General features: G+C 45.7%; 1 protein-coding gene across 1 annotated transcript in view; it reads left to right on the forward strand.

Annotated features, from left to right (window-relative positions):
* The first annotated feature begins 408 nt into the window (after positions 1 to 408).
* Positions 409 to 12,153, forward strand: part of LOC124280298 (serine-rich adhesin for platelets-like) — a 30,018-nt gene continuing 18,273 nt past the window's right edge. The window contains exon 1 of the mRNA XM_046716199.1: positions 409 to 515. The gene's annotated coding sequence lies outside the window, so the exon portion shown is untranslated. The remainder of the gene's footprint in view (positions 516 to 12,153) is intronic.

Raw genomic sequence — 12,153 nt, forward strand, 5'->3', positions numbered from 1 at the left:
CAAATTAATCGCACTCCACTGATCGGTAAAAATTGAAACAATTTTGGCACATGAGTGTACGTTACTGTCAGGTTTGAACTCAATCCTCCGCGAATTAAAGTCTGTACTTTAAGAAACCTCTATCGGTGTGGCGTTTCTTTTGCGGTTCAATATAGTTGTGTGATGTAGTTATGTTGTTTATCAACAGGATCTATAAGTCTTACAAGCCTCCAGACGAACCCCATCACAGACGGACCAATATACACTTGAGTGTCATAGTGACGCCAAAAGTGACGGCGGCCGTATTATTGGGTGGGTTAGAAACGAAAGTAAAATCTTTACGACTAGAACGGGACAAAGTCCATTCTGTAACCTGGAACCCACGCCTGTCTTCGTAGACATCACCAGCTCTAGCTGTACATATACAAGTCACATTGTGACGTTCAGACTCAGTTCCGGTGCTGACGATGGCGCTGAATGGTGGTGTGAGGACACGGCAGGGGGTCAAATACACTACAGCAATCACTTGAAACTAGGTGAGTATAGAAATATAGGAATACACGTGCATGAAGTGTGTCTGTATGTGAAACAGAACATACCTATTGTTAATCTGTCAATGAGACTAACGGCAATTAGAGTGTATCTATTGATAGGACTAGACATGTTTTGAGTGTATCTATCTTTAGAAGTACCCATAAAGTGTGTGGAGACGCATGTGTGACAACACATGGGAGGTTGTAATTGTATGAAGGAATAGACAGCATGAGTCACAAAATATGACATTTGACAAGTTTAGTGTGTCTCTCTAGCATTTTTGTTCTTTTCCTTGAAGTTTTGGGCGTTCAAAGAAGACGAAAAATGTGAGATTAGATTTAACATGCTGGTGCATCTAAATCATTCATCTCTGGTATATAGGTTCAACAAGACATACCACCATCGCATCATCTACTGAAAACAGGTTATCGACAGGCAGAACATCAACTGTAACTGATAGTACTAGTAGTTCAACAAGACATACAACCATCGCATCATCTACTGAAAACAGGTCATCGACAGGCAGAACATCAACTGTAACTGATAGTACTAGTAGTTCAACAAGACGTACCACCATCGCATCATCTACTGAAAACAGGTCATCGACAGGCAGAACATCAACTGTAACTGATAGTACTAGTAGTTCAACAAGACGTACTACCATCGCATCATCTACTGAAAACAGGTTATCGACAGGCAGAGCATCAACTGTAACTGATAGTACTAGTAGTTCAACAAGACGTACAACCATCGCATCATCTACTGAAAACAGGTCATCGACAGGCAGAACATCAACTGGAACTGATAACATCGGTAGTTCAACAGGAACTATCACCATTGCATCATCCACTGAAAGTTTGTTACGAACTATTTGATTACTTTTTGTCTGAATCAAAGTGTTCTCTGAATATTGTTAATGTTTGGACATTTTAAACATATTGTGCATATCTTATTTTGTATTAAAACAAGGGACACTTTCTATAATTTTGAAACACTAAAAAGAGCTACACTTTGTATCGATTCAACTCTCGAACAGGATATAATAACTCTTTAGTGCAACTTAATTTGAAGGAGAAGGAGAAGAAAATTCAGGCAAATCGTGTCTCTATTAACTGAGGATACATGTTTTTCTTATTTAAGACACCAAAGACTTCAATAAGCTTGTCTACCCTATTGTTGGCTCGGTGTGTGGAATTGTCGTTGCTGCAGTAGTCGTCGCTGTAGTCGTATATGCCTGCAGGAGGCGAGGAGGGAGAGGTAGGAGGTCCATACATTATCATAATTATGTAACATTTATCATGGTAGCATTCGAGATGGGTAGTAATATAGTGGTTCAAGCGTTCTCCCGGTACGTCGAAGATCCGGAAGTTATTTCCCATTTGAATATGTGTGCACTTGTGATAGGGCTGGCGTGTTGTCAAGCGTAATGTAAAGGTATACCCATCCATAGGGGCTGACAAACCAAGGCCATTGATCAGATTGAATCAAACCAACGATCAGAGAGGATACTGGCGCGCCTGGTATCGTTGTGAAGCCTGCCCGCCACTGTTCATTGGTCTTCACTTCCTCATCACTGCCTCGTCAAGATATGGCTGAAATATTGCCGATGTGACGTTAAATAATTACTCACTCACTCCTCATCACTGCCACTCAGCGTCAGTGCTTAGACGTTGTTGTCGTTGGGCTTTCCTGTAGGAAAAGTGCTGTCTCCAAGTTTCCTTTTCATGCACTTCAGTCGTACCCTCATATCGTGGTGTTATTTCCCATGTTGAATGCAGGCATATTCACACGTTAAGTGTTTCAACAACTTTGATTTTCAACCAGTAGCGTGATGATTCATGCTGTCGAGATACGATGACAACTAATCAAAGCAACGTCAGTAGTATACACAATGGGGCTATGGGACCAGGTACCCTAATCCCCTAGCCCCATTGTGTATACTACTACTGAGGTGCATGCAACATTTGATGAAAATCGGTCGAATAGTTTCTGAAATATTGACTTTTAAGTGAGCATCGGGTCGGTCGGGAAAAGGCAAAATGTCCAAAGTTTTGTCGTAGTTAAGTCTAAATTAATCTAACGAAGTCATCGAGAGTGTTGCTAATGCCGTTTTGCTATAGCGTAACCATCTGCCGAGATGCATGCACAATTTCACGAAAATCGGTCTAATAGTTGGGGCATGGGGTCTGTCTGGCGAAAGGCTTACAATCAAACGTATTGTCGTACTTGTTATATATTATCGAGACGAGAGGTGTTTTTAGCTGAATGAAACGCAGGTCTCGGCAGTCATCACCTCGCTACCGTCTCAGGGGTTGCTTTGAGCGAGGGCCGTGGACGAGTATAAGTGTGTGTGCGTGTGTGTTTCGGCTCGGCTATGATGATGCACGGCCGGCTGACTAGCGAGGCTACAGATGTCTGAAAGTGAATGAAACGCATCTCTCGGCAGTTCCTCCCTGGGTCGTCCTCTCGGTATCACCGAGCAAGCGCTGTGGGCAAGTCACAGAGTGTGTGCATGTGTGTCTCGGCTCAGCTATTATTAAAGCTGTAGAGCTGGCTGGCAACATAGCATACCACAACCTAATAGCACATACAAATAATCATGAGAATTATCATACAGTGGGCGATCTGAAAGGGACTGTGTCGTGAGGTACGATCATCAACTCCTCTCAGACGAATGCTCTCGGCGGTCCGTCTTTTAATTAGTACAAGTTCGGTTTGCCGTCTTTGATGTCGACCAGGTCGACGTTGTACGTTTTCATGGGCCATATCGGATCGGTGGCGCGTTTTCTGCTGTCTCCCTCGTATTCTCCCGGCTGGTACAAGTATCTAATGCTGACCCGGTCCGGTAATGTTTTCTCTGTTTTATCGCGACATGCCGCTGCCGCTGACGATTCGACAGATTTCATTTTGATGGCTTCGACGGGTCTCTTGCCCACAAGTCTGGTGACTTCGTTGTTGATGGCATCCACCACTCGCGGTAAGCCTACAACCCAAATGTGTTTTTGTTTTTGGGATCCATTTAATCCTGCGAGTACTGATGTAAGAACAGACGTTCGACTAAGGTGCGATTGAATCTCTCGACTATGGCTTGGCTTCGGTGAGCTCCCGCCACACCTCGTTCTACCTGGACTTTGTGCTTGGCCAGCAGTTGTGACACGGCTCCCATCATATCTCGATTTTACAATAGGGCAGGCCAGGTCAAGTGACTGCATTTGTATATGCGTTCTAAGGCTTTGGTGACTTCGTTCGAATCTTTGGTCATCAACGGTTTGGCTTCGGTGTAGCGACTGGCGATGTCGACGACTGTCAGGGCATACTTGTAGGTTTTACGACTAACCCTGTCGTGAGGTAGAAACAGGAGGTCGGCTTGGTGAACGCGATTTGGGTCGTTGAAATGTCGAATTTTCTTCTCGGGATGTACCGAGGCGCCGGCAGGTAAACTTGCCAGATGGCTTGTTTTTTAAGCCAAGCTTTGGTGACGTCTTCCGAGACTCTAGCGGCTTTGGCGAGTTTCGGGATGGCGTTTGCTCCTTTGCTGTACCCGCGTCGGCTGTAATAAATTTTCTCCATGATGTATGCATTGCGTGCACTTTAATTATTTAATATGTGTCCGTACGCGTAAGTGCTGACTCCATCGATGGCGATCCATCGTTTCGTGTCCATGGGAGACAGCAACGTCTTGTTGATTCTCAGTCCGTATATCCTGTGTCCATCGCTTCTCAACACGTTCATCTGGTGTTTGAACGTTTTATTCTTGAACAGGGCTTCCATGAATCTGGCATGTTTGATGTGTTTTTTCACCACGTGTTTTTTCACGCCTTTCGGCTTTCGCCTTTCGGATTTCATTGTCGTCGGCTTTCTTGATGGAATACATCTTTGGTCTCAGTCTCAAGCTGACGTAATCAGCGATCGGCGTGCCCGCGGATTCGTCCTTCATCTTGCCGAGCACTTTTTTGTTGACTTGGCTGTGCAAAGGGTGATCTTTAGGGTAGTCGCTGGTGTCATACAGGTGCATGTGTTTCTTCATGTCCTCGTACACGTCCTCAGTGTGAATTTCCATCAGCAGGGAATCTGTGTCTGTGTACAGCACTTCGCACCTGTCGCCGTACTGCTTTTTTAGCTTGTAGTAGAAATCGTACATCAAGTGTTTGGATAAGTCGAGGATGCTCATCTCCACGTTAACGGGCCGGTTGAATTTGATGTGGCTTTTGTTCATGTGCAGCACTGTCAAGTCGTCGTCGAATATCTTGCTTCGGTTGAATGCCGGCCTGGGTATAAGTTTCCTGAATTTTTGCTTCTTGCTGGATCTGACTAATTTCACGTTAACATGTTTTCTCAAATTGTCCATCGTTTTTCAGAACACCGAGTTGTTCATGAGCTTGTACAAGTTTTTCTCGAAATTGCTGGTGGCTAGTTTTCATAAATCCGTGTTCCTTCTGATATAGGGCTCCATCCACGGACTTTGATCAAACTGGAGCGCTCTGTGTATTTTTGTGAGTTTCATTCCCAGCGACAAATACAGCTGCAGATTGCCATAGTGAACGATGTATTTTGACTTGTTCATCAAGTCCGGCACGAGTTTTTTCAACATTAGACGGCTTATTGTTTCCCAGCAAGTTTCGTTGATATTCTGATATCCAATCCGAGTTCACCGTCAATCGTTCGGGAGCTAGCGGATAGCTGTTGTGTGATTCGTGTAGTTCTGCAGGATAGTCCAAGTCCACTTCGAGCACATAGCCTTTGTTCGAATCTGGCGCGTTGCTATTCACGTCTGTCATCTCGGGTGAGGAGACCCATTCGAATCCCCTGGTGGGGAGATACTGACTCATGGCCCAGCCGTACAAGTTGATGGCATCGAGATAGAGTATGTGTTTGGTCGGTTTGCCGGGGTCGTGACCGGGGATGTACTTGTTGTTGGCTTTGGCGTTTCGTTTTGAGGCCATGGAAATCCCAAGTAGTTTCAGTTCCTAAATGGTCTTTTTCAACAAGGCGTCCCAAGAGAGACGGGGGGATGAAAAATACTATGCGGGGTCAAGGCCATAGTGTTTCGAGCACGTTTTTTCTGAATATCTCGAACACGTCGGCCAGCAGCAGCACATCCGTTTTCAAGTACAGGTTGTGGTAATTGCCCAAATTCTTGCAGGCCAGTTTGTCCCACTCGTTAATCGCGTGCGCGTAATCCTCCGGGGTGATGGCCGAGGGTCCAGTTGCGGTAAAATTGGTCGATGGGAGGTTATCGCGTCTCGTGGAACTTGGACCAATCGTCCATGTACTCATAGGGGTAGATGCCCTTCCTCAGCAGCAGGAGTCGAGCCTAGGCGTCGGTGTATTGTCGAAGTCGTCCGGGTCGTTGACGTTCACCAGACTGTCTAGAGACGAACGCTATCGATAAATCTCAGACCGTTGACCTTCGCGATGGCCTGCATGATCAGGTGAGAATCATAACCGCGAAGATTCTGAAACACGGCGGGGATTTTGATGGTTTGGGGATCGATTTTGAGCTTCAAGTTGCACACGCTGTGAGCGGCACCTCTGTACTTACCGGTGACATGGCAGTGTTCTCTCACGACATGCCGTTCAGGGGTTCATCGCACATGTGGCAAACCCGCATGCTTTTTTCCGGGACAACAGCACAACTGTGTCGACGGTTTTGATAAGGGCTTCGAAGTCGGCATATATGACAGAGGGCACAGGCATTTTATGTTTGTGGTTGAAGAACTTTAGCGTGTTTTTCTTTTTGTCGGGCATGTCTATTCAGATGGCCGTCTGTCCCATGCTTCGGAAATCCTCCAGGTGGGATTCCAGCAGGTCGGCTCCTGTGACTCCGTGCAGGCACCTTTCATGGAAGTGTTTCTTTTCCTTATGCTTCGATTGATCGTACAACAGTCTGTTGAAATATTATATCCACGTGTAGTATACTTGTTGCCTTGCTGGAACATAAATATATTGATAGTCTTGCGGTGTTCGTTTGTGAGGGAGCTGATCCTGAGCACGATCGTTTTATTCCCTTCGTGTCCGAAGATATTGATGGCTATGTCGTCGTTCTGTTTTTCGCTTTTGGTGACCTGTTCGATGGGGGTGGGTTCGTCTATGCCGTCCCATATGATCCCATCGTCTTCGGGATAGCTCGAAAGTCTGTCTGAATGTGCTTTGACCGGAAACTTCGCGGATCTGATCGCAACCCTCATGCAATCATCGCCTTTGTTTTTGACGTTGACTATGGCTCTCTTTTTCTTGTAGTACGGTGGCAAATCTAGGTACGACCCTCCTTTGAAAGGCAAGTAGTTCACTACGTCCAGGTGGACCATGTCGATCGTGTCCACAACCCAGCCCGAGCCCATGTGTGTGTAGCATTCCAGGGATTCTCGTATTTTTGCAAACGAGGTGTCGATGGACGCATCGATGGATTCGGGTTGAGTTGCGACTTCTTGCTTGCCTCTGAAGTAAGGATGGATGTGCTCGGTGGTGCCGTCCGTCTGCTGTTTTTCCAGCGACATTTCCTCAAACGGGAGCAACCTGATCACTCTCCTTTGCTTGGAGTTTGAGCTGTTTCACCTTTTGGGCAATCCTTTTCAGTTCTTGAACGGTAATCATCGTTGATATATCAAAGTGTGAAAACTTTTTCTAAATGAAAAATAATTATATTCAGATGCGAAGTCAAGTCTCTAATAGGTTGTTCGCTTTAGTCAGATGCAAAATCAAATCTCTAATAGGGTTTTTCACATGTGAAGTCAAATCTCTAATAGGATTTTCATCGTTATGTTTTCGGCTGCGAGTCAAAATCTAGTGTGCGAAGTATGTCTCGCTGTTAAAGGTTAGCAACCCGTCAATAAGTTGGATCGTTAAACTTTCAACCGACTTTAAAAAAGCGATTTTCGGCATGCGCGTTAGATTTTTATTCTGAACAGTCGGTTGAGATAGTCTCTTTTCATGAAGCAGATCAGATGGCCTCGAACCACGTCCGCTCCGTGGACTTTGCAACAACTATTATGTCGCATACTTCGCACTGTAATTCATGAAACCCTTTCGTATGTACATCATGTGTATGCAACAATATTCGGTGGTGCATTTCCTGCCGCAGGTTTCGGTTGTACCTACCAGCACGTACTTGCAGTTATACGGTGCACGCCTTCCCATCTTTATATATATACTCTCCCAAAAAAGAAACGCATATAGGAATTTCAACTGTATCTTTATGTTTATTTTGAAACATCTTGTAGGCTTTATGAGTCCATGAAATATAGCGAAATTGCACACTAGGAATGCAGACTTATTCGTCCTTGACAACAACTCTAGGAAAGTCAGTTTGAGTGTCACATGGAGACGTGTGGTGGCGCTGAAGTCAATACCTCGTGTGACCACCGTGGGCATCCAGAACTGCACGGCTTCGCCTTGGCATCGAACGAATAAGTCTCAGAATCTCGTGTTTCCCAATTGCAGGGGGTGTCTGGGGGTTACCTCGTCGCACCCGTCTGTCCAGGGCATCCCACAGATGTTAGATCGCGTTTAAGTCCGGTGATCTTGAGGGCCAGGGGAGCACGTTGATGTTGTGGTTCTGGAAGAAGTCTCTAGTGTGACGTGCTGTGTGGGGCCTAGCATTGTCCTGTTGGAAAACTCCCTCTGGCGATCAATGATTGGAAGGAGGTGTGGGCGTAGGATTTCGTCCCAGTACCGTTGAGCTGTCAGGTTGCCCTGGATCATCACCAAATCACTTCTCCAACGGCAGGTGATTGCTCCCCACATCACAACACTTCCCCGGCCTAATCTATCCACCTGGGGAACGCAAGCGTCGGCGAAACGTTCACGTCGACGTCTGTACACCCGCATTCTTCCATCGCGTCGTTCCAATAGAAATCGTGATTCATCACTGAACCAGATTCTACGCCAATTCGGTAGGTTCCAGGCCTGAACTCGATGCACCATTGAACTCGATGTCGACGATGTTGTTGTCAAAGCACAGGGCCAAAATAAGGCCTTCTGGCACGTAAACCAGCCTCTCTCAACCTGTTCCTGACGGTCTGTGCAGAAAGCCTCCTCAATCCGGGTATTTGTCGAGAGGTACTGGTCGCCGTAGATGTTCGATGACGCAGGTGATGTACCCGGATGTAGCGATCCTATGCGTAGTCGCAAGGTCGCCCACTACGAGGGGCATCTGCTACCGAATTCTGCCGGAGATATCTCTCCCAAAGCCGTGAAATGGTGTTCTGGTGCACATTCATGCGTCGGGCAAATGCACATTGAGACTGGCCAGCTTCAAGCAAACCAATGGCGATATGACGGTTGGCTTCACTTAGACGTGGCATTTTGCGTTGGTCAACAATATTCCAAATACAGTGAATAGTCAACAGACAGCGATCAACCTTTTATACCCATCATTGAGACTATCTGATCCCCAACTTTCACGTGCATTGCATATAAATTATGTATTCTGTGACACTACACGCCAAAATTGAAAATCATGCTGTTAAATAAGGGTATTTAACGGATGGTGCGTTTTGTTGTGATGTTTGAAAACATAAACACCATAGGATTCATAAACCAAAACTTTTTGTAAAATGAATCACGTTTTAATTCATTGCCACATGAAATTGCTATTTTCATGATGCGTTTCTTTTTTGGTAGAGTATATATATGCACATAAATATATTTTAGTCTAATTGTTTGGCGATCAACACGGTCGCCGCTAGACCCAGCGCCACGAAAATCAGTTCCCGGTCTTTCTGTTGAGGGGGAAAACTGCGAGAGGGTGAGTTTGTCGCTGAGAGGTTTGAGTCGTTTTGCCGGTGAGCAGGTAGTATTCTCGCATGGCGTCGTCGACGTTCTTGAACATTTGAACGGCGTGGTTTTCACGCGAGAGTTGGTTGTTGATGAACTGTATTCTCTGTATGCATGCGTTTTTTGGCGTACTCGGCATGCACGGCTTGCAGTTTCTCCAAGGCTAAATCATGACGTTTACGTTCCGCTTCCATTTCGGCTGCGTTCAACGTTTGTAATTTGGAGAAGAGATATAACGAAATTACTGATCTCGTTCTGTATTGCGAATCGATCAGCTGAGCATGACCGACAACATTCATTGCTGAGAGCCGTGCTGGTGAAAACGGAAAAGTACAACGACGGCAGAACCGAATCGTTTTCATCAGGGCGGTACAAGAAATTAATCCGAGGCAACATCACGGGATTGAAAATATTGGTTTTAGACATAAAACACGATCCCGTAGGTATAGGATATCTCAGCGCGACGCTGCACATACGACAATGATGGAGTTTCAAGGTCCAGGAACACACGTTAGAAAATGCGCCAACATAGCGATCTCTGACTTCGGGGACATGCGTGGATTCGATGAACCAGGAGTCGACGGCAAACTGTATGCCTTGCAACTGAAAAAACAACATTTACAAGCTCGTCGAACTGCCGCCCTCTACTGCCGCTGGTTGTGGTGGTAAGAACAGCAACCTAGGCGATTTCGTGGATACTGAAAGAGTGTTCAACAAGACGCGATACGACCTGATCCACAACGACGAGGATGAATGGGCGATAACCCCAGCGTTATGCGGCAGGCTATTCTACCTGGACGACGTCGAGACCACGGCCATCTCCAGAAACACGCCGTACACTCTCATCTCTTTAACGACGACAACAAATGGGTGTTAGTGACATCCCAAATCGACTGGAATCTCAACATCACGCTCGACTCTCTCCACGTTTTCACGGACAACAAAGATCACTACCTGATGAAAGTTATGAACAACGGAACGCTTCTCGTGGCTTACGTCCCTACGCAAAGAGTTGCCCACATGCTGTCGAGCAAACCCGGGACGCAAAACGTGGGATTGCAGATGGTGTCGGAATTCGACAGCGTGGTAGACATCCTGGAAAATCTGCCAGAGAAATCCACGCTGTACATCCAAGTTTACCTCGGCGCCGTCGGTGCATGACGTCGTCCAAATCGTGAAAGGGATCAAACTCCGCTGGGCGAAACAACAACAATACTAAGTTTGCTCCGTTTATGTGCGGTTGAACGTTAACACCTACACCAGTCTGCAGGGAGTCACCGTGACCGTGGAAGACAAGATATCGTTCACCAAGATTTTCCTACTCGACAACATACATCTTATGGGTTTAATGTGCACGTCCGAGGAATTATCTGATAACCAATTGAAAACCATTTCGTTATTTTGTATAAAACAACCGATGAACAACCATCATCCCAACGTAACGCTAGTCGATCTCGGGGACACGTGGGGATTCAATCTGCCCGGCGAGGAAAACACCTTGTACGTCCTGCACAAGGTATGCGAGCGGGTGTCACTAGCAGACTTCAAACAGCCAGACTGGTTGATCAACATGATCCTCACCTCACCCCACATATCTTTTAAAAACAATGGTTACGTCTCCAATGTTAGGAACAAAGGGATCCTTCTCACGTCTTTCACTGCAGAGTTTGATGTACACGTTTTACGAATACCAGGTCACTAGGGCAACATGGTAGCTTCAAATGACATTGCTTCATATTTACGGTTTGACGTACCTGATTAGCAACGGGATTTTTTTCAATTCAAATTTGACTATCAAATCACACACCACGCTCATAGGTGATGTCTATCTCGCTGACGCTCGTGGGTCAGAACGAACACTTTTGACTGGGTTGATAATACGCTGGTTCACCAGACACAATCACCAACGTTGTCGTATCCTCATAAGACTGGGATCGACACCCTTCATAAGCCTCGATGGAGTGGGTGTTATAGAAAAATAAATTCGATTCATGTCTCGAATATTTACGTGTACGATAATCTAAACCTTATCAGCCTCAAATACATCGATCGGACATTAACGGAAAACCAATTAAATATTATTCTATAAAAAAGTATAAATACACACACGCCGGATGGGACTGTACCCAGTCGTGGATGAAGTAGCAAAACACTGGAAACCACAGACGGGTTTTGTTTGCGACAGATATGCGAGATCAAACAACAACTAGAACGTGAACGCTATGGGATTAGGCGGTCGACATTACAGAAAAATAGCAGGGCCCTCAATTCCGTGGACGGTGTTATCTATCCACCATCGTAGCAGGTATCGGGTTATTATCCACCATCGTGGCCGAAACCTGTGGTGCTAGTCATCGAAATAACAGACGGAGTGGCAGGGTTGATGAGATTGACCTTAAAGTTCATATCTTGCAGACTGCAACGTAAAGCATTGAAACATGACGAAATTGAATTCTAGCCGAAGCGAAGTTAAATACGATAGACAATCATATTTCCACCTCGCTCACCCACTCTAACATCTCTGAAGAAGAGTTTCGTTTGGTGCTATCAGAAATTGCAAAATATCACATAATGAAACAAGAGATTCGGACCAAGTCTCGTAAAAACGCCGTCATTTGCAAAGACGAGAAAAAAAATAATAGAACTAGGGAAGCAATAGGCCCGACAAGCCTTCATTACGAAAACCAAACAAATCATAGGAGATTCACAATAAACTGTTTCGTGGACATCAACATAATGTAGCCAGCCGGCCAGCCAACTCATCAAGCTGTAGGTGAATAGCCGAGCCGAGACAAACACACTGCGACTCGCCCACTGCACTCGCTCAATGCTACCGAGACTGCAGCAAGGTGACTCGGGGGAACT

Source organism: Haliotis rubra, unplaced genomic scaffold (assembly GCF_003918875.1).
Source record: "Haliotis rubra isolate DU_JTF1 unplaced genomic scaffold, ASM391887v1 Scf264, whole genome shotgun sequence".
Lineage (NCBI taxonomy): Eukaryota > Metazoa > Mollusca > Gastropoda > Lepetellida > Haliotidae > Haliotis > Haliotis rubra.